The sequence below is a fragment of the Ascaphus truei genome, chromosome 6 (genome assembly GCF_040206685.1).
Source record: "Ascaphus truei isolate aAscTru1 chromosome 6, aAscTru1.hap1, whole genome shotgun sequence".
NCBI classification, from domain to species: domain Eukaryota; kingdom Metazoa; phylum Chordata; class Amphibia; order Anura; family Ascaphidae; genus Ascaphus; species Ascaphus truei.
The window spans coordinates 17,533,147-17,552,406 of record NC_134488.1 but is presented as its reverse complement, the minus strand read 5'-3'; the positions used below and the strand labels follow the sequence as shown (position 1 = coordinate 17,552,406).

Below are 19,260 nucleotides of genomic sequence, written 5' to 3'. Positions count from 1 at the left end.
TGTTTTCATCAGAAGGATATGTTACAGATACCAAGAGACAGAAGAATGTTGAATGGGAGAGATTATTTCCAGTGCTATCTCTAGCTGTCAACCCAGCAATTCCAACACCTAGTACAATCTAATACATTTCTGAACTTCATTTAATTCTGATGCAGTTTTAAAAAGCTTGTGCTGTCATGTGTAGTAACTGCTTCTATTGTCCCCCTGCTGTTTGTTGTACCTTACAGTATTGGCGTTGGATCTAGAATGTTAAGCATTGACCATCTTCCTGGGATGCTCTCTCTGGAGGTGCTGTCCCTTGGTACCTGCCCGTGACCTGATCCAACGCTGCAATCTGTCTGCAGTCTGTGGAGAGACATCATTGACTCCCCCACTCTCTGGAAAAAGAAATGTCAGCTTGAGCGACTTGTTTGAAAACACAGCAAAAGAAAACCCTGCGACTGGAAATGTTTACTTGGTCAGCAAACTGAAAAGAAATTTGCTTAAAAATCCATGTGCTGAAGGTAAGTGTTCTCTGCAGATCATTCCCTTTCACTCTACATGTCATATGCACTGAACGTGGCCCCTTGTAGACGCACTTACCAGAACACCCTCCTTCGGTCTCTGTAAATTCTCCCTACTTACCACTTAGATTGTAAGCTCTTCGGGGCAGAGACTCCTTTTCCTATTGTTTAATGTCTGAAGCGCTTATTCCAATTATGCATTATAATATTATGTCACGTGTATTACTGCTGTAAAGCGCTGTGTGCCAGGATGGCAGTATATAAATAGAGACAGGCAGACATACAGACAGACATACATACTCTACCAGTTATCCAGTTGTTATAGATTTGGTTCTGGGTCTCTCTTGGGTTTTAACCGCTCTTTGTTCTACAGAAATAAATGTAAATTAAGTGTAAGGAATGTCTCTCTTTAGTTCAAAAAACGGTATAACAAATTACCTTTACATTTTAGGACATGGAAATCAAAGTATCTGATGAACTTTTCGACCTCTTCCTCGAGTCAGCACAATGCACAATTGCCACACCACATCTTTGATGCAATCCTTTTATCAAGTTCAGTCTCCAGTGTGATCCGTATTATTCCTCCACAGAGAAGTTTACATTTTGGAGGATAGATAAAAGCTGCGGAGATAGACGATCTGCCAGGAACTTTCGGCCAACCATTTGCTGATGAACAAGCAAAAAATACTTTGTCACTTCTTATGGGTAAGAGTTAACCCAACCTTGCTTTGTGACAATCACTTACCGTGTTGGCCCGAATATAGTGCGACCTCGCACATATACGAGCCTGTGAGGGAGTATACAAGAGGTTAAAAAAACTCTCTCACTTTAGCAGGCCAAAAGAACCACCACCCTAGCTGGCAGGTCTGCTATCTGATTGGAAAGGGGAGGTTTAAAAGGAAGACGCAGATTTATTCCAGGCTGTCATTTTGCTCTCAACCTGTGAGGAAACAGGTTGCAGAGAGCCTGGCTGAGGGGAGGGCCTGGCTGAGGGGAGGGCCTGGCTGAGGGGAGGGCCTGGCTGAGGGGAGGGCCTGGCTGAGGGGAGGGCCTGGCTGAGGGGAGGGCCTGGCTGAGGGGAGGGCCTGGCTGAGGGGAGGGCCTGGCTGAGGGGAGGGCCTGGCTGAGGGGAGGGCCTGGCTGAGGGGAGGGCCTGGCTGAGGGGAGGGCCTGGCCTGAGGGGAGGGCCTGGCTGAGGGAGGAGGGCCTGGCTGAGGGGAGAGCCTGGCTGAGGGGAGGGCCTGGCTGAGGGGAGGGCCTGGCTGAGGGGGAGGGCCTGGCTGAGGGGAGAGCCTGGCTGAGGGGGACGAGAGCCCTGGCTGAGGGGGAGAGCCTGATGAGGGGAGGGCCTGGCTGAGGGGAGGCGAGGAGCCTGGCTGAGGGGGAGGGCCTGGCTGAGGGGGAGCGGGCCTGGCTGAGGGAGGCCTGGCTGAGGGGAGGAGCGCCTGGCTGAGGGGGGAGGGCCTGGCTGAGGGGGAGGGCCTGGCTGAGGGGAGGGGCTGGCTGAGGGAGGGCCTGGCTGAGGGGAGGGCCTGGCTGAGGGGAGGGCCTGGCTGAGGGAGGGCCTGCTGAGGGGAGGGCCTGGCTGAGGGGAGGGCCTGGTTGAGGGGAGGGCCTGGCTGAGGGCAGGGCCTGGGCTGAGGGCAGGGCCTGGCTGAGGGGAGAGCCTGGCCGAGGGGAGGGCCTGGCCGAGGGGAGAGCCTGGCCGAGGGGAGGGCCTGGCCGAGGGGAGGGCCTGGCCCGAGGCGGAGGGCCCTGGCTGAGGGGAGAGCCTGGCTGAGGGGAGGGCCTGGCTGAGGGAGGGCTCTGGCTGAGGGGAGGGCCCTGGCGTGAGGGGAGAGCCTGGCTGAGGGAGGGCCTGGCTGAGGGGACGGGCCTGGCTGAGGGGAGGGCCCTGGTTGAGGGGGAGGGCCTGGCTGAGCGGCAGGGCCTGGCTGAGGGCAGGGGCCTGGCTGAGGGGAGAGCCTGGGCCGAGGCGGAGGGCCTGGCCGAGGGGAGAGCCTGAACTCCTGTTGTGTGCCTGGAACTAAGGACTATTGTTTTTGTTTGCAGACTTATGCCATGTACTTTCATTGCTTTATTCTCTGTGCAACTGCAACCTGCTTCCCTGGTAAGGGAAATAAAGCACTTTTCATTGCAAGAAAGTGGTGTGTAAGCTCTTATCTGACCATACCAACAAGGCCGCTCCATCACAGACCCCTACAGTTTTGAAGGTGTTCTACAAGAAAAATAAAAGGTGTTAGGCTGCACATATAATACGAGTACAATTTTCGGAAGGACATTTTTAGGAAAAAAACATAGCACTATATACAGGCCAATACAGTATTTTCAGTGGGTCTTCTAAGTAAATTAACCGATTCTTAACTTACAGTAGTTTTGCTGATACTGAATAAAACTGTTTACTTACTGTCTTAATTTATTAATTTAATAAATTATCATACCTTGTCATTGAATCAGAACATAAGTGATTATTTTTTTTAACATTTCTCCTAGATCATGCAAGAAATCACAGCTTATTGATTTAAAAAAAAGAAGGCTACTCTAATGAATTAATGGATGTTACTGTATACAGCCAGACATTGTGGTTAGGGACTGGTAAGTATGTATTGTCACCTAATGCCAACATAGTGAAGACAAGAGGATTATTAAAGCTCCCATGAACTTCGGTTCCTGAGACTTTCATAACGTGTTACATGGCTAATAGCATTCCCCTAATCCTGTCTTTTTAGGTATGCAGCTAGACATGACTGTGGATGCAAGTACAAGGTGCGGGTACAACTACTCTCAGAAGATAACATTGTCCTAGATGAGTTCTTCCCCAAACCTACATTCATAAAGCAATGGAGTGATGCCAAGTGGACCCAGGTACTGCATAAATATCTGAGAACATGTCAGAGGCCACAAAGCACCACCGCTTACCACATTCTCCTTCTGTTGCATAGGTGATAACCAATATATGTGAACCTGAGCCATTTCTCCTTACTCTTAGATGAGAGGGCAAGACACACAGATACGATTATCGTACTACTCGAAGTATTCGTCACGTACATATATTTACTTATGTACCATTGGATAATTTAAACACACATGCTTATCTTTTCAGAATACCTCGCAATAATAGTGTTAACTTAACACTAACGAACCGCCAAAAAGAAGTCTCAAAAACAGAATCCCGTCCACGGGCACTCGCGAGCCCAATTATTTATTCATATGTAAAAAACGATTTCAAATTCGCTGCATAATAAATCACAATGAGAAACACATATCTCCGATTTCAATACATACTGTACAGGCTACTACCCTCACACGCTGCCTAATTGCACATGGCTCTTACATATAGTTACATAGTTACATACCGATAGTAAAAGAAAAAAAGCTGTGTGCTGTGCACGCGCATAGTAAGTGAAACTTCTTTGACTTTTGTCACAGAAATTGTATTTGTATTGGTGATGTTTTAATTAAAAATCAAAATACAATTTCATTGACAAAACGCAAATAAATTTGACTTAGAACATGCGTACACATCCCTTGTATTTGCACTAAGCGTGAATTCCTCGTGTGTGTGTGTGTGTGTGTGACTGTGTGTGTGTGCGTGTGACTGTGTGTATGTGCGTGTGACTGTGTGACTGTGCGTGTGACTGTGCGTGTTACGGTGTGACTGTGTGTGACTGTGCGCGTGACAGTGCGTGTGCGCTTGATAGTGCACGGTGCACGTGACAGTGCGTGTGCGCGCGACTGACTGTGTGTGCGACTGACTGTGTGTGTGTGCGTGTGACTGTGTGTGTGTGCGTGTGACTGTGCGTGTGTGCGTGACCATGTGCGTGTGTGTAACCGTGTGCGTGACCGTGTGCGTGCGTGTGACCGTGTGACGTATGCGCAGCCCCCCTGCACCTCACACATCCCCCTAACCTATTCACAGTCAGTGTGTGTGTGTGTGTGTGTGTGTGTGTGTCAGTCAGTGTGTGTGTATGTGTCAGTGTGTGTGTGTGTGTATGTGTGTCAGTCAGTGTGTGTGTGTGTGTGTGTATATATATATGTATGTGTGTGTGTGTGTCTGTCACTGTATGTGTGTCTCTCTTTCTGTGTCCTGCCCCCTCTCTCCTGACTCCCCCCCCCCTCAAAGGCAGGCAGAGCTGCGGACCCGCGGCGGCTCTGCCTGAGACTCTCCTCCCCCCCCCCCCCTCACAGACAGGCAGAGCTGCGGACCCGCGGCGGCTCTGCCTGAGTCTCTCCTCCTCCCCTCACACCCCCCCCCCCCCCTCACAGACAGGCAGAGCTGCGGACCCGCGGCGGCTCTGCCTGAGACTCTCCCCCCCCCCCCCGTTCCATGCCTCGGCCGTGGGAGGTCAGCAGGGAGTGGCGGCAATTAAATTTTGAGGGCTGCCGCCGCATGTCAGCGGGTGGGGGGAGCAGAGCTCGTTAGGAGCTGCGGCGGCGGTTACCCTCCATGATCCCTGGGCTCCTCTCCTCCTCCGACCCCGGCGGCGCTCAGTCAGCGGGACGCAGGAAAGCGGAGGTAGGGAGGAGAGAGGCTGCGCGGCATGGCAGCGGCCGTTAAGAGCGGCGGCTATCGCCGCCGCATATGTCACGGTGTGTGGGGGGCTCGGGGGGGGGGGTGATTAGGAGCGGCGGCGATACATCTGATTTGTGGAGCGGGTGTGATGTCAGTGTTGGGGTCGGGCTGAGCCAGAACACAGCCCGGCCTCAACTGCCAGCACTGACGTCACATCCGTTTCATTTCTGTCTCCACAATTCTTTTTTGCCCCATCACGAATGAGGTGCCACTAAGGAAGTTTCACTTCAAAAAACAAACCAAACCAATAGTGTATGTAGATAAAGGTATGTTACTAAATATTCTGACTTATTTTATAGTACACATTGATCAACATACTACAACAGGGCTGGCCAACTGCAGTTCCCGAGCCGGCCTGGAGGGGGCCCTTGAGCACTGGCCACCACTGTACTACACTTCTTTTTCTCCATGCGCACAAGGACTTCTGTTTTTGTATAAGAAATATGTGAGAAACCAAAGGGGTTTTTAAGTCGGGCTGCAGGACAATGCAGGTATGTTCTTAGATTATTGATGTGTAGATTTTTGTTATTTTGTATTTTTGATTGGATGTATGCATTCTGCACTATAGTTTGAGATCTTGCCATTTATTGATATTCATTCTTGTAAGATCTTAACTCACTTCACCTTTATCTATTAAATGATATCCTTATTTATTTAATGGTAACACTACTTTAAATAATTTAGATTTGCTAACGCCATTTACTTTATAACAATCTCCAATTTAATTTAAGCTTTATTTATAATATTTTGAACAAACTTTAAAAAAAAAACAGAGGTCATGCATAAAAAAAAAAAAAGCTGTGTGTGCTGAGCACACGCATAGTAAGTGAAACTTCTTTGTTTTTTGTCACATAAATTTTATTTGTGATGGTAATGTTTTTAATTAAAAATCACAAAACAATTTGACTTCCAAAACACAAAAGTTTGACCACATGTTTTAGCTATTTGCACATCTATATTTATAGTAACTGAATTATTTGTGTCTGCGTGTGTCAGTCAGTGTGTGTGTGTGTGTGTCTGCGTGTGTCAGTCAGTGTGTGTGTCTGTGGTGTGTATGTCTCTCTCTGCGACCTACACCCACCACGACGTAGCTGCGGACAAGGAGAACTCTGTCTGAGTCTCCTCCCCCGGCGGAGCTGTGGGCTGTGTTTCCTGCTGCAGCCAGCCCCCCAGCGGAGGTACGGAACATGGGAGGTGCTCGGCAGCTCACAGGGTGGGGGGGGGGGGCGTTTTGAGTAGGCACATCACTTGTGGGCGCTGTTCGGCGCATCACTGGGGTGTGTGTGTGTCAGTCTGTATGTATCAGTCAGTGTATGTCAGTCAGTGTAGGTGTGTGTGTCAGTCAGTGTAGATGTGTGTCAGTGAGTGAGTGTGTATGTGTGTCAGTCCGTGAGTGAGTGTGTATGTGTGTCAGTCCGTGAGTGTGTATGCGTGTCAGTCAGTGAGTGAGTGTGTAGGTGTGTGAGTGAGTGTGTATGTATGTCAGTCAGTGAGTGAGTGTGTATGTGTGTCAGTCAGTGAGTGTGTGTCAGTGAGTGAGTGTGTATGTGTGTCAGTCAGTGAGTGTGTGTGTGTGTCAGTGTATGTGTGTCAGTCAGTGAGTGTGTGTGTGTCAGTGTATGTGTGTCAGTCAGTGAGTGTGTATGTGTGTCAGTCAGTGAGAGAGTGTGTAGGTGTGTCAGTCAGTGAGAGAGTGTGTATGTGTGTCAGTCAGTGCGTGAGTGTGTATGTGTGTCAGTCAGTGAGTGTGTGTGTGTCAGTCAGTGAGTGTGTGTTAGTCAGTGTGTGTGTGTTAGTCAGTGTGTGTGTGTGTGTGTGTGTGTGTCAGTCAGTGAGTGTGTATGTGTGTCAGTCAGTGAGTGTGTGTGTGTGTGTGTGTGTGTATATGTGTGTTAGTGTGTGTGTGTGTGTGTGTGTGTGTGTGTGTGTGTGTGTGTGTGTGTGTGTGTGTGTGTGTGTGTGTGTGTGTGTGTGTGTGTCAGTCAGTGTGTGTGTGTGTATGTGTCAGTCAGTGTGTGTGTGTGTATGTGTCAGTCAGTGTGTGTGTATGTGTCAGTCAGTGTGTGTGTGTGTGTGTGTGTGTGTGTGTGTGTGTGTGTGTGTGTGTGTGTGTGTGTCAGTCAGTGTGTGTGTGTGTGTGTATGTGTCAGTGTGTGTGTGTGTATGTGTCAGTGTGTGTGTGTGTGTGTGTGTGTGTATGTGTGTGTGTGTATGTGTCAGTGTGTGTGTGTATGTGTCAGTGTGTGTGTGTGTGTGTGTGTGTGTGTGTGTGTGTGTGTGTGTGTGTGTGTGTGTGTGTGTGTGTGTGTGTGTCAGTGTGTGTGTGTGTGTGTGTGTGTATGTGTCAGTGTATGCTTCCTGCGGTTTCTCGCCTGAGGATAGCTGGCCAGCTCCCCCGCAATGATCCTTCTCAGGTGCCCCACCGAGAAGCACTCCTCTCTCACCCCGATACCCTCCATCAGGTGGTTAAGTCCTGAAACCAGGCTCCGGATGTGAAGCTGTAGCTCGGGGGGGGCAAGGAGGGCAGCTCCATGTCCCCCAGCCCCGGGATCCTCTTCTTGTCCGGCCAGCTGCAGTTGAGAGCCTGCAGGTCTCCGCCAGGTAGCAGCGGGAAGAGAGAGGAGAAGGCCGGGGCCAGGAATAGGTGCGGGGAGATCGGGACCAGCAGCAGCAGCGCCCACATCACCTCAGCCATGAAGTTCACCCCATCCACTCACCCCCCGCAGCTCACCACGAACAGAGCCTTCTACTGGTTGGCAGCGCCGGCCTCGAAGCTGGAGAACTCCTTAACTTGGAGGGCCCCCGCGGAGAGCAGCAGCAGCAGTTCGGCGCAGCCGCACCAGTGCAGGATCTCGGCACTCGTTAGCTGTGACGGCGGTGAGTATGTTGAGCGGGGGGGGGGGAGCAGGAGGGGGGAAAGCCATCCTCCTCATTCACCCAGCAGCGCAAGGTCTCCGAGCCACCCGTGAGCGTCGCCATGGCTACCGCGCATGTCAGCGGGCAGCAGCGGCAGTTAGGAATGGTGGCGGCGGACGTGTGGGAGGAATGGCATGCACAGGGGGGCTCTGTCTGAGTCTCCAGCCCGGCAGAGCGCGCGGCTGGGACAGAGAGCGGTCAGCGGGTTGTAGCAGGAGAGCCGGTCCCCGCTGCCCCGGATGCCGCCCGTGCCCATCTCCACCTGGGGGAAATTGCAGCCGTTAGGAGCGGCGCCGGCGGCTATCGCCGCCGCCGCCGCCGCATATGTCATCGGCCATGTGGGGGGAGCAGCAGCCGTTAGGAGCATCTGATTTTTTGAGCGGTTGGGATGTCAGTGTTGGGGTCTGGCTGAGCCAGAACACAGCCCGGCCTCAACTGCCAGCACTGACGTCACATCCGTTTCATTTCTGTCTCCACCATCCATTTTTGCCCCAGTTCGAATGAGGTGCCACTAAGGAAGTTTCACTTCAAAAAACAGACAAGCACAGCCTGTATAATTATAGTGTTTTAGCACCAAATAAAAACAATATCGCTCACTTACATGTGAATAAACACCGACGGGCGTAATAGAGAGCAGGCACACGAGGATGTTCCTTCGGCGCTGGCGTCCTGCACTAGATCCCGGAAGTGAGACAGTCTTGCGCGTCTTTGCCTCCGTCACTGTGGCGCCAACTTCACAGCTTCACCGCTCTCCAGCCCCACACCTTCCTTCCGAATCTGGCGTCCGCCGTCGGAGGGGGTGGTTGGTTCCACTTACGTTACCACGCTCCATAATGTGTTGCCAAGACCATAAACCTGACGCGTTTTGCACACAGGGGCTTTGTCAGGGAATGCACTATACTTATACAGGCTGTGCTTGTCTACTTATTTCCCCAATTTTTTAAGGTTTCCCCGGGCTAGGGGGTTACTGAACACTGGACTCATATACTCTAGTCCAAACGGACTGAGAACGCCAGGTACAGTATATAGTTACCTATTGTCCATATAGCAGTCTAGAAGAGCATGGTTCATTTGTGTGATAGTTACATAGTAGATGAGATTGAAAAAAGACACATGCCCATCAAATTCAACTTATGCTAAATTTAGATGACAGATACTTTATCCTATACTAGCTGAGAGCCCCGGCGTTGCCCGGGATGTTTGTGGTGTGGGTGTGGCATTTGGGTGGGGAGTGGTCCACACGGCCCATGTGTGGTGGTAGTGCTGCTGTGGCTGTACTGATGGTGATTGTATCGGTGTGCTGATTTGGGAGGGTTTGGTGCTGATGTGGGGGTGCGGATGTGGGTGTGCCGATGGGGGAGGTGCAAAGGTGGCGATGTGTGGGTGCTGATGGTGTTGATGGGGACTGGGAATGGCGGGGAGCCGAGAATGCCAGTGTGCTGGGGGGGCATGGGATACCGGTGTGCTGATGTGGTGGTGCTGGGGATAGTGTGTGTGTGTATACATGTTTGTGTGTATACATTGTATGTGTGTGTGTGTGTGTGTGTATACATGTGTGTGTGTGTGTGTGTGTGTGTGTATGTGTATGTGTACGTGTATACATGTGTGTGTGTGTATACATGTGTGTGTATGTATACATTGTGTGTATGTATATATTGTGTGTATACAACATGTTTGTGTGTGTATACACGTGTGTATACACGTGTGTGTGTGTGTGTATACACATGTGTATACACATGTGTGTGTATACATGTGTGTGTATACATGTGTGTGTGTGTATACATGTGTGTGTATGTATACATGTGTGTGTATGTATACATTGTGTGTATGTATATATTGTGTGTATACAACATGTTTGTGTGTGTATACACGTGTGTATACACACAGGTGTGTATACACATGTGTGTGTATACACATGTGTGTGTATACATGTGTGTGTGTATACATGTGTGTGTGTATACACGTGTGTGTGTATACATGTGTGTATACGTGTGTGTGTGTACGTGTGTGAATGTATGTCTCCATGTGTGTGTGTACGTGTACGTGTGTGAGTATACGTGTACATGTGTGTGTGTGTACGTGTTGTGACATAGTCCAAAGATGTTAGGCAGCTTTCTGCCCCATTTTAGAGCAGAAAGTGCAGGAATAGTTACAAATGATCCGTTCCACAGCTTCCCATTAACTCAGGCAGCTGGATGGAAAATCCAGACCACAGATTACCATGGCTCTAGTTCTCCCTCACCTGCTCTTCTAATCACATGCACAGGTATTTAGAGCAGAGAGGTTTTGCATTTCTCTCTCTCTCTCCTTGGAGCCTGGGGGCTGGGGGTGTCGCTGCTCCCCTGCATCCAGTATCGGGGTTGACGGCCCCTCCACGTATCACAGTACCAGAGGATTTGCCTGGACTCCACGAACAGATAAGACAAAACAAATGGTTACTGCTGTTGCTAAAAGACTGTACTGTATCTTGTGACCCTAAATGAGAGAGCATTGTTTTAAGCTGGGGAACCAGTTTAGTTGGCCAGCAGCTGTTAGAGAGACTGATTCTGATGTGTAGTTAGATCCCTGAAAGGGATAGGATTTTGCTTATATGATTTTGGTTTTATTTCTTGAAATAACAGTGTGGGAAATATGGTAACACTGAAATATGTGAACTGCTGAATGAAAGTATCTGAGTACCTCTAACCTTCACATGTTAAAGCTGCAGTACCTTACTTGGATGAAAATAAAGCAGGCAGAAGCCTGAGTTAAGCAGCATAATACTTTGCATGATCCTGTTTGTTGTATAATTAACCCTAGAAGACTGTGTCGGGAAGAACCCAGACAGACGTCAGCACTACAAAAGAGGGGCGTTTGTCACATATGGTGGAGAATGCGGGCAGACACTAAAAAGTCTGTGGGTTTGCAAATAAATGCGGGGGTTTAAAATGGCCGCCGAGCTGAACTAAAGTACAGATGCTATGAGTGAAGTCTGTCCCACTGTGTATATCAGTTGTGCTTCTAGCATACACAGAGAATGTGCGAAGTGTGGATGCAATAGCACCCTGAACCCAAACAGAAAACCAAAATGTTTTGCTGAAAAAAAAAAAGAAAAAAAAAAAAATTTGCAGCTAGCAAGTGCTGTATGCAAGTTGCTGAAGTGAGTGAAATTGCAGCTAGCAAATTGTCCCTGCCGGGTTTCTAAAATGGCCGACGTGAAATGTTTGTTGTGTAATGTACGTAACCATACAAAACAGTGTCCCTTCAGGCCATACTATGATCACGACCCTGGAGGAGAGCCGTACCCACAGATGAATTTAGTATGCGGGGCCTGTCGTGAAGTAGGTCACATGGAAGATGTGTGCCCCAAAATTTTCAAAGACAAACAGCTGCAAAAGCAAACAACGCCCTGTGAGTGCAAGCAAGATGTGGAAGCTGATAACAGTGAGTGTGTGCCCAGTACCACTGATATCTCTGGAGCTAATAAAGCAAAAAGAAAGAAAACTGTTCCTCAAGTCACAGGGGAAGTGAACGAGCCACTTGAACCTGCACTGTCAGGACATGCGTCAGAAAGGCGCCGAGATGAGCAACAGCCCATAGGGCCTGGCGCAATCATCCCAGGAATGACGACACGCCTAGAGATGACAAAGGCTACTGCTACCATCATAGGCAGAGAGCCAAGCGAATCAAAGAAAACAAGAACTGACTGGAAACTATGCTATGAGATGTCCCAGAAAGATGTGCAAAACTTCATCACAGAGTTAGGGGTTTCTCGGCAAGAGGCTAGCGCGCTTAAAGCAGAGCTGGAACTCTCACGCCATGAGGTCTACGCTCGCAGCACAGAGCTGTGTACATTGAAGGAAACCTATGAGAATACCCTGAGTAATTTAGAGACTGTAAAAAGAGAGAATGTAAGTCTGACACAGAAAAATTCAGACTTGACTGACCAGATCAGTGAAGGTGATGAGAAGCTTCACCAAGCAGAAAAAGTGGACAAGCAATTGATCCAGGAAAAGTTAGAAATGCAGGAAGCACTGCAGAATACAGAATCAGCGGCGATCCAGGCGACACAAACTGCAGAGCTCCAAAAAATGGAGGCGCTGATGCAAACCCAGAGCAAGCACCAGATAGAGGTGAAGACCCTGAGGGAGGTCTGGCACGATCAGGTTGAAGAGCTGCAGAAGCAGATGGCTGAGCGCGAGATACAGTGCGCCAAGAGAGAGGAGATCTCCGTCCGTCAGGTGGTCTGCCTGACATTGCGCTATGAAAGCGAGATGGCCGATATCTACAAGCAGCTGGACCACACGGCAAATGAGGGGGCCCGGCTGCAGCTGGAGCTGGACAAGACCCAGAAGGAGCACCTGCAGCTGCAGGTCAAGAATAGAGAAAATGAAACAGAGTTAAACCTCGCTCTGAAACAGATGACGGACATGGGAGAAGCGGCTAAAGTGGTTCAGTCGGGCTATCAATCCTACCTCCTAACCAAGCAAGCTGTACGTTCCTATACGTGTATCTTCAATGCTGTTGCAATATTACGATTTGCTATAAAGATGAAGTTGGAGAAAGAGATTCTAAGGCTAAAAGAGACACGGTCACAAAAGGAGACCAGGGAACGTAAACTCAATGCCCTCACTGATGACAAAGAGGAAGGAGAAAGAATTGACTTTGATTGTGCTGCTGTTATTCCAGAAACAGATAGGCACCCTCCTGAGAATATTCTCCCTGATCTGGGATTCAAAAATCCAGATCCTCAATTTCATTTACGTTGTCCAGAAGATTATCAAACTAGTGGACACACCCAGGACACCACAGAAGATGTTTTAGCCAAGTGGGTGGCAGTTCCTGAAAACACAAACTTGTTGACAGATCCTGATGACGTGGTTAATATGGACTACGTTTGTACAGAGGCAACTAGGTCTCCAAAACCCAAAGGCCTGGTAATGGCCACAAAAGGGAAATCAAAGATTGAAAAGAAAAAACAACGAAGGTTAACACGGCGCCTGAATAGTTCCATATCTCACCAATCTGGACCACACTGTGGAGCCAAGGAGAATCCGGTCCAAGGGTCTCATCAGAAGCTAAAGAAACAGTCCAGTCATTTGCAGGTTGCAGCAGGCTATGAAATAAAGTCAAAGGATGCAATAGACTGGAAGTCAAAAAAAAAAAAAAAAAAAAAATAATGTTTGGGGGAACTGACCGATTTATTTTTTTATTACACGTGTGGACTATGTCACGGACACTTAACTTTGCAAATAAGCATTTTGTCAATATTACAATGTTATATTGGTTCTCTGTGTTGAAAATGTAGCTAAACTACAAATTAATATACAGGGTTGATGGCCCTTAAGATTACAAGGCTGTAGTATAAGGAAAAAAAAAATATTGGTTGCTTACAATATGAAAAAAAAAAAAAAAAAAAAAATGCCCTTTTCGGTTGGTAAATTTATAATGAGGTTCATATTCTAGAGTAGAAAAACCCAGGGAGGTAATAGAAATTGTCTGGTTTTGTGAATATATTTAGCAGATCCTGGGTTGCAAGAATGTGTGCTAGACATTTATTTTTCAAAATAGTTCCCTAATAGAGAGCAAAAAAAAAAAAAATATGTTTGCCAAGTATAGTCTCTTATGACGAAACCTATTGTCAATAATTGCCGTGGAAAAAGTTCATATTCGTGTCATGTGAATACTTAATGTTGTACTGAGGAGTTGGCTCAAGTATTTCAGGTAGGACGCTCACCCCAGTGAGGTCCATGGCCGCTCACCCCAGTAGGTGTGAGCTGGGGAGGGGGATATGTGACATAGTCCAAAGATGTTAGGCAGCTTTCTGCCCCATTTTAGAGCAGAAAGTGCAGGAATAGTTACAAATGATCCGTTCCACAGCTTCCCATTAACTCAGGCAGCTGGATGGAAAATCCAGACCACAGATTACCATGGCTCTAGTTCTCCCTCACCTGCTCTTCTAATCACATGCACAGGTATTTAGAGCAGAGAGGTTTTGCATTTCTCTCTCTCTCTCCTTGGAGCCTGGGGGCTGGGGGTGTCGCTGCTCCCCTGCATCCAGTATCGGGGTTGACGGCCCCTCCACGTATCACAGTACCAGAGGATTTGCCTGGACTCCACGAACAGATAAGACAAAACAAATGGTTACTGCTGTTGCTAAAAGACTGTACTGTATCTTGTGACCCTAAATGAGAGAGCATTGTTTTAAGCTGGGGAACCAGTTTAGTTGGCCAGCAGCTGTTAGAGAGACTGATTCTGATGTGTAGTTAGATCCCTGAAAGGGATAGGATTTTGCTTATATGATTTTGGTTTTATTTCTTGAAATAACAGTGTGGGAAATATGGTAACACTGAAATATGTGAACTGCTGAATGAAAGTATCTGAGTACCTCTAACCTTCACATGTTAAAGCTGCAGTACCTTACTTGGATGAAAATAAAGCAGGCAGAAGCCTGAGTTAAGCAGCATAATACTTTGCATGATCCTGTTTGTTGTATAATTAACCCTAGAAGACTGTGTCGGGAAGAACCCAGACAGACGTCAGCACTACAAAAGAGGGGCGTTTGTCACAGTGTCTACGTGTACATGTGTGTGTGTGTGTACGTGTGTGTACGTGTGTGTGTGTCTACGTGTGTGTGTGTCTACGTGTGTGTGTGTGTGTCTACGTGTGTGTGTTTGTGTATACATGTGTGTGTTTGTGTATACGTGTGTGTGTGTGTATATACGTGTGTGTGTGTGTGTGTGTGTATACGTGTGTGTGTGTGTGTGTGTGTGTATACGTGTGTGTGTGTATACGTGTGTGTGTGTATACGTGTGTGTGTGTGTATACGTGTGTGTCTACGTGTGTGTGTGTGTACGTGTGTGTGTGTGTATCTACGTGTGTGTGTGTGTGTGTGTCTACGTGTGTGTGTGTGTCCGTGTGTGTGTGTTTGTGTCCCTTTGTGTCCTTTGGCCCGTCACTCCGCCTCAGGCCAATGAGAGGTGTGTGGGGGCGGGCCAAGGGACCAATGAGGTGGGAAGGGGGGGGGGGAGGAGGTGGGAAGGGGGGGGGAGGAGGTGAGGAGGGGGGAAGGGGGGAGGTGGTGAGGAGGGGGGAAGGGGGGGAGGGGAAGGGGGGGTGAGGGGAAGGAGGGGGGAAGGGGGGAGGGGGGAGGGGAAGGGGGGGAGGGGAAGGGGGGGAGGGGAAGAGGGGGGGGAGGGGAGGAAAGGGGGGGGGCTCACTCACTCGTCCGGCCGCTCCCTCACCCGTCCGGCCGCTCCCTCAGCCGTCCGGCCGCTCACTCACCCGTCCGGAAGCTCCCACGTGGATCTGAGGCGGGAGGCAGCTTGTTGTGGCCGCTCCCCCGCTGTGTCCCGGGCGCTCGCTCCTCCTCTGACTGTAGCGGCGCCGGAGGGGGTGGAGGGGAGGTGAAGGGGGGTGAGGGGAGGTGAAGGCCGCTCACTCACCCGTCCGGAAGTTCCCACGTGGATCTGAGGCGGGAGGCAGCGTGTTGTGCCTGCTCCTCCACTGTGTCCCGGGCTCTCGCTCCCCCACTGTGTCCCGGGCTCTCGCTCCCCCGCTGACTGTAGCGGCGCCGGGGGGGGGGGGGGGGGGCTGAAAGCGTGGGAAACAGGGAAACACGGGGAGAGGAGGAGGTGCGCACGGGTGTGGAGGCTGATGTTCGGGGAGGAAGAGGCGGAGGCTCCGGGACCGGTGGGTATGTGAGCCCCACCCCCCGGGTTATACATGCTGCTAATGTACACCCCCCCCTACTGTGTGTGTGTGTGTCTGTGTGTGTGTGTGTGTGTGTGTGTGTCCCTGTGGGTGTGTGTGTCCCTGTGTGTGTGTGTGTGTGTCCCTGTACATGCTGCTAATGTATACCCCCCCTACTGTGTGTGTGTGTCTGTCTGTGTGTGTGTGTGTGTGTGTGTCCCTGTGTGTGTGTGTCCCTGTGTGTGTGTGTGTGTCCCTGTACATGCTGCTAATGTATACCCCCCCCTACTGTGTGTGTGTGTCCCTGTGTGTGTGTGTGTCCCTGTGTGTGTGTGTGTCCCTGTGTGTGTGTGTCCCTGTGTGTCCCTGTGTGTGTGTGTCCCTGTGTGTGTGTGTGTGTGTGTGTCCCTGTGTGTCCTTTGGCCCGTCACTCCGCCTCAGGCCAATGAGAGGTGTGCGGGGGCGGGCCAAGGGACCAATGAGATTTCCCCTAGGGACACCGGACATCCAGGCAGGCAGGCAGGCAGGCATACAGTGCTTTCACTAATATAGTATAAGATCCATACTTTGAGTATATTGATCCAGAGTATCAAACAAAAAAAACTAAGCCAGTGAAATTTCATCCAATGATGTCTCATAAGGGGAAAAATAAATTCCTTCCTGACTCCAAGAATTGGCAATCAGATTACTCCCGGGATCAACATCCTTCCCATGGTTACTTATTTGGTATATCCCTGTATACTTTTCCTTTCTAAAAAGATATCCAACCTTTTTCTAAAGAAATCTATTGTATCTGCCATCACAGTCTCCATGGGTCATGAATTCCACATTTTAATTCTGTGTATCTAATGTTGGTTATAAGGGGAATAGCTATCAAAGAACATATGTTCCCTGGGTAACGATTTAGCAGGGTCAATACTGCTTCTGCAGACATGCCGGAATTCCTAAAGTCAGCTTCAAGCACTGCCGGGACCGGATCGGACGTCCTGTCCACCCTCAATCACCCCAGTTACCTCAGATTAGCAAAAGGGAACTGCTAGCTATTCCCCCTTATAACCAACATTAGATACACAGAGCTTTATGGTATGAGACAGTGAGAGTTGCACTCTGTATTGAATTCTGAGATATGTGTTTTATTAAGCAGCAAATATTCACTTGTTTTTATATATTTTGTGCATTAATAAATAATTGGATTTGCGAGTGCTCATGGATAGGATTCTGTTTTTTTAGCCATCTCTTTGGGTGTTCGTTGGTGTTAATTTGTGTATATTAATTCCTGGTAGCACCCCGGTTAACATTGATTCAGACACCGGACTAGTATATTTGTTGGCGTGCGGATCATTGTTTGTGGTGGTACGCGTGCTGGTTGCCATCTTTATTGCCTTTACTACTGTACCTTTGCTTTAGATGGAATACACGTTTAGAAATTATGGACGTGGAGTTCGCCACATATATTTTGTGCATGGCGGGCGGGACACAAAGTTTTGGGCTGGTTGGTACGGAGTAAGACTGACCAGAAGCAGTGTGACCATCGAACCAGCAGATCTGAGTGGGTGAAATCTTCCGATTCCATATACAGTACAAGCTTTTTATTTCGTATATAAAATGTTTAATCCTTCTGATTAAAACTGAATTTTGTCTATGGTTTCTTTCTTATATTAACTTTATTCATATTGGGCTAAATGTATTTATTATGTACCAAATGAGAATGATGGGGGATGACTGAGCAGTTGTATTAAACTGGACAAATAGTCCTTCTTTGTATACTCAGATTTGTATATTATGCATTGTAATAAAGTTTTTAAATACAGGCAGTCCTCGGTTATCCGACACAATGCGTTACTCAAAATGGCGTTGGATAGCGAAACGTTGTAAAGCGAAACACGTTTTCCCATAGGAACACTGTTTAAATGAAAGGTTCCGTTCCTGAAGGCATTTTTAATGCTAAAATACACAAAATATTTAACGCAGACAATAAGATTTGCAGCACACACAAATTATATAGTGCATATACTGTATTATATATATAACATAATATAATATAAAAATATTATATAGTATAATATATTAAATTACATTACATTATGCCCAGGACATACTTGAAAACGAGACGTAACTCTCAATGTATTACTTCCTGGTAAAATATTTTATAAATAAATAATTAAACAACTTTGCAAAGCATCGTAAGAGCTTGGATAAGCCTTGGCGTTGTAAAAATGAACATAGGTATGCATTGCATAGCGTTAGATAAGCCATTCGTTGTAAAACGAAGCGTTGTAAAACGAGGACTGCCTTTACAATTACCAAAGACTGGAGCATTAATTTTGTTTTTGCACAGTTTTGGACCTGAAACCCCTGGACTTTGCACTAAGAGGATTCTGGGTAAAAAGAAAAGACTGTGTAACTTGGCCAGTTTGAACTAGCAAGGCATGGGTTATTGAAGCCAGATGAAAGAGCAAAGAAAGCAGTACACATTATCTGTACAAATAGCCAATGCCAAAGACACCTAACGACTCATCCCACACATACACAGGCCCAGGAAAATTAAAACAAAGAAGAGAGTTAGAGATAGTTACAGGAGGTAAGAAGACCGAAAGCATGCACAGAGAATGTTAGAACAACGTAAGAATGATATAGTGTGACACCTTTTAGAAGGGTATTGTTGCAGGGAACATGCAACCACACGCGGATTCTCTTGATAAGGCTTATTTATTGAGCCTTAAAAACATACAGCACACAAAAACAAAATAGCTTCTCTTTAGCAGACAAAAACAAAATAGCTTCTCTTCAACATAGAAAACAAGGCAGCTTCTCTTCAGCATGCAGGACACAGACAGTTCATCACACATGTACTTTGAAAACAGACCTTATAGCAGTAATCTCTTCAGTATTTCAGTCCTGTCTCCTGACCAGCTAGCCTGCATGTGGGTACAGCCTGGGGGTTTTAAAACACCTTGATGAGGCAGCTGGTATCAGACTAATTAAGCAGCCCTCAACTGAAACTTAACCTCGTCACTGCTGCACTGCAAGACTAAACATAGGTCTGCGAGGCATATGGCTAGTGACGTCTATTCACCCTGTCACAGGTATAAATATTACGCCCTGAATAAGATTCCAACGCTCTAGAACCAAGGTGCCTGTCTCCATCACACGAGGACTGAGCTTTACTATTAATTCCAATTTTTGAGGCTTTATTAAAACTAAATCTACTTTGAGAAATGCCACTGTGTCAGACTCAACTTCCCTCACCTAGATGCTTGTTGTATTTCATTGTGAATGAAATTATACAAAATACCAGTAAATCATGCACTGCTCAAGTCTTTGCTAACTATTCACAAAATATGTTGCCAACAATATATTCTCCACAAGGCAGTATAAAACATGAAATGAAAAGGTCTTATGCAATACATGATTCGTATTGGTCTCGGGTTGTTAAAGAAGAGGCAGAGACGCTATATAGTCTCTGAGAGAGAAACAGAAGTAGCAGGCACGCTGAAGGACTTTCAAACGTGGAGGACAGGCCCGGTGGCTACGGGAGGCCTGGCCGGTGCAGGAAGTTGTTCCTGGCCAGAGATCTGCTCCTCTGATTGCTGCCGA

General features: G+C 48.0%; 1 long non-coding RNA gene and 1 pseudogene across 1 annotated transcript; one reads left to right on the top strand and one right to left on the bottom strand.

Moving 5' to 3' along the window:
* The first annotated feature begins 246 nt into the window (after positions 1-246).
* Positions 247-18,253, top strand: LOC142496695 (F-box only protein 6-like; annotated as a pseudogene).
* LOC142496696 (uncharacterized) lies at positions 288-1,598 on the bottom strand. The gene is made up of 3 exons (XR_012802085.1): positions 1,249-1,598; positions 948-1,169; positions 288-870 (listed from the first exon to the last, which is right to left on the bottom strand). It is a non-coding gene; the product is annotated as an uncharacterized LOC142496696 (long non-coding RNA).
* Positions 18,254-19,260: the final 1,007 nt, after the last annotated feature.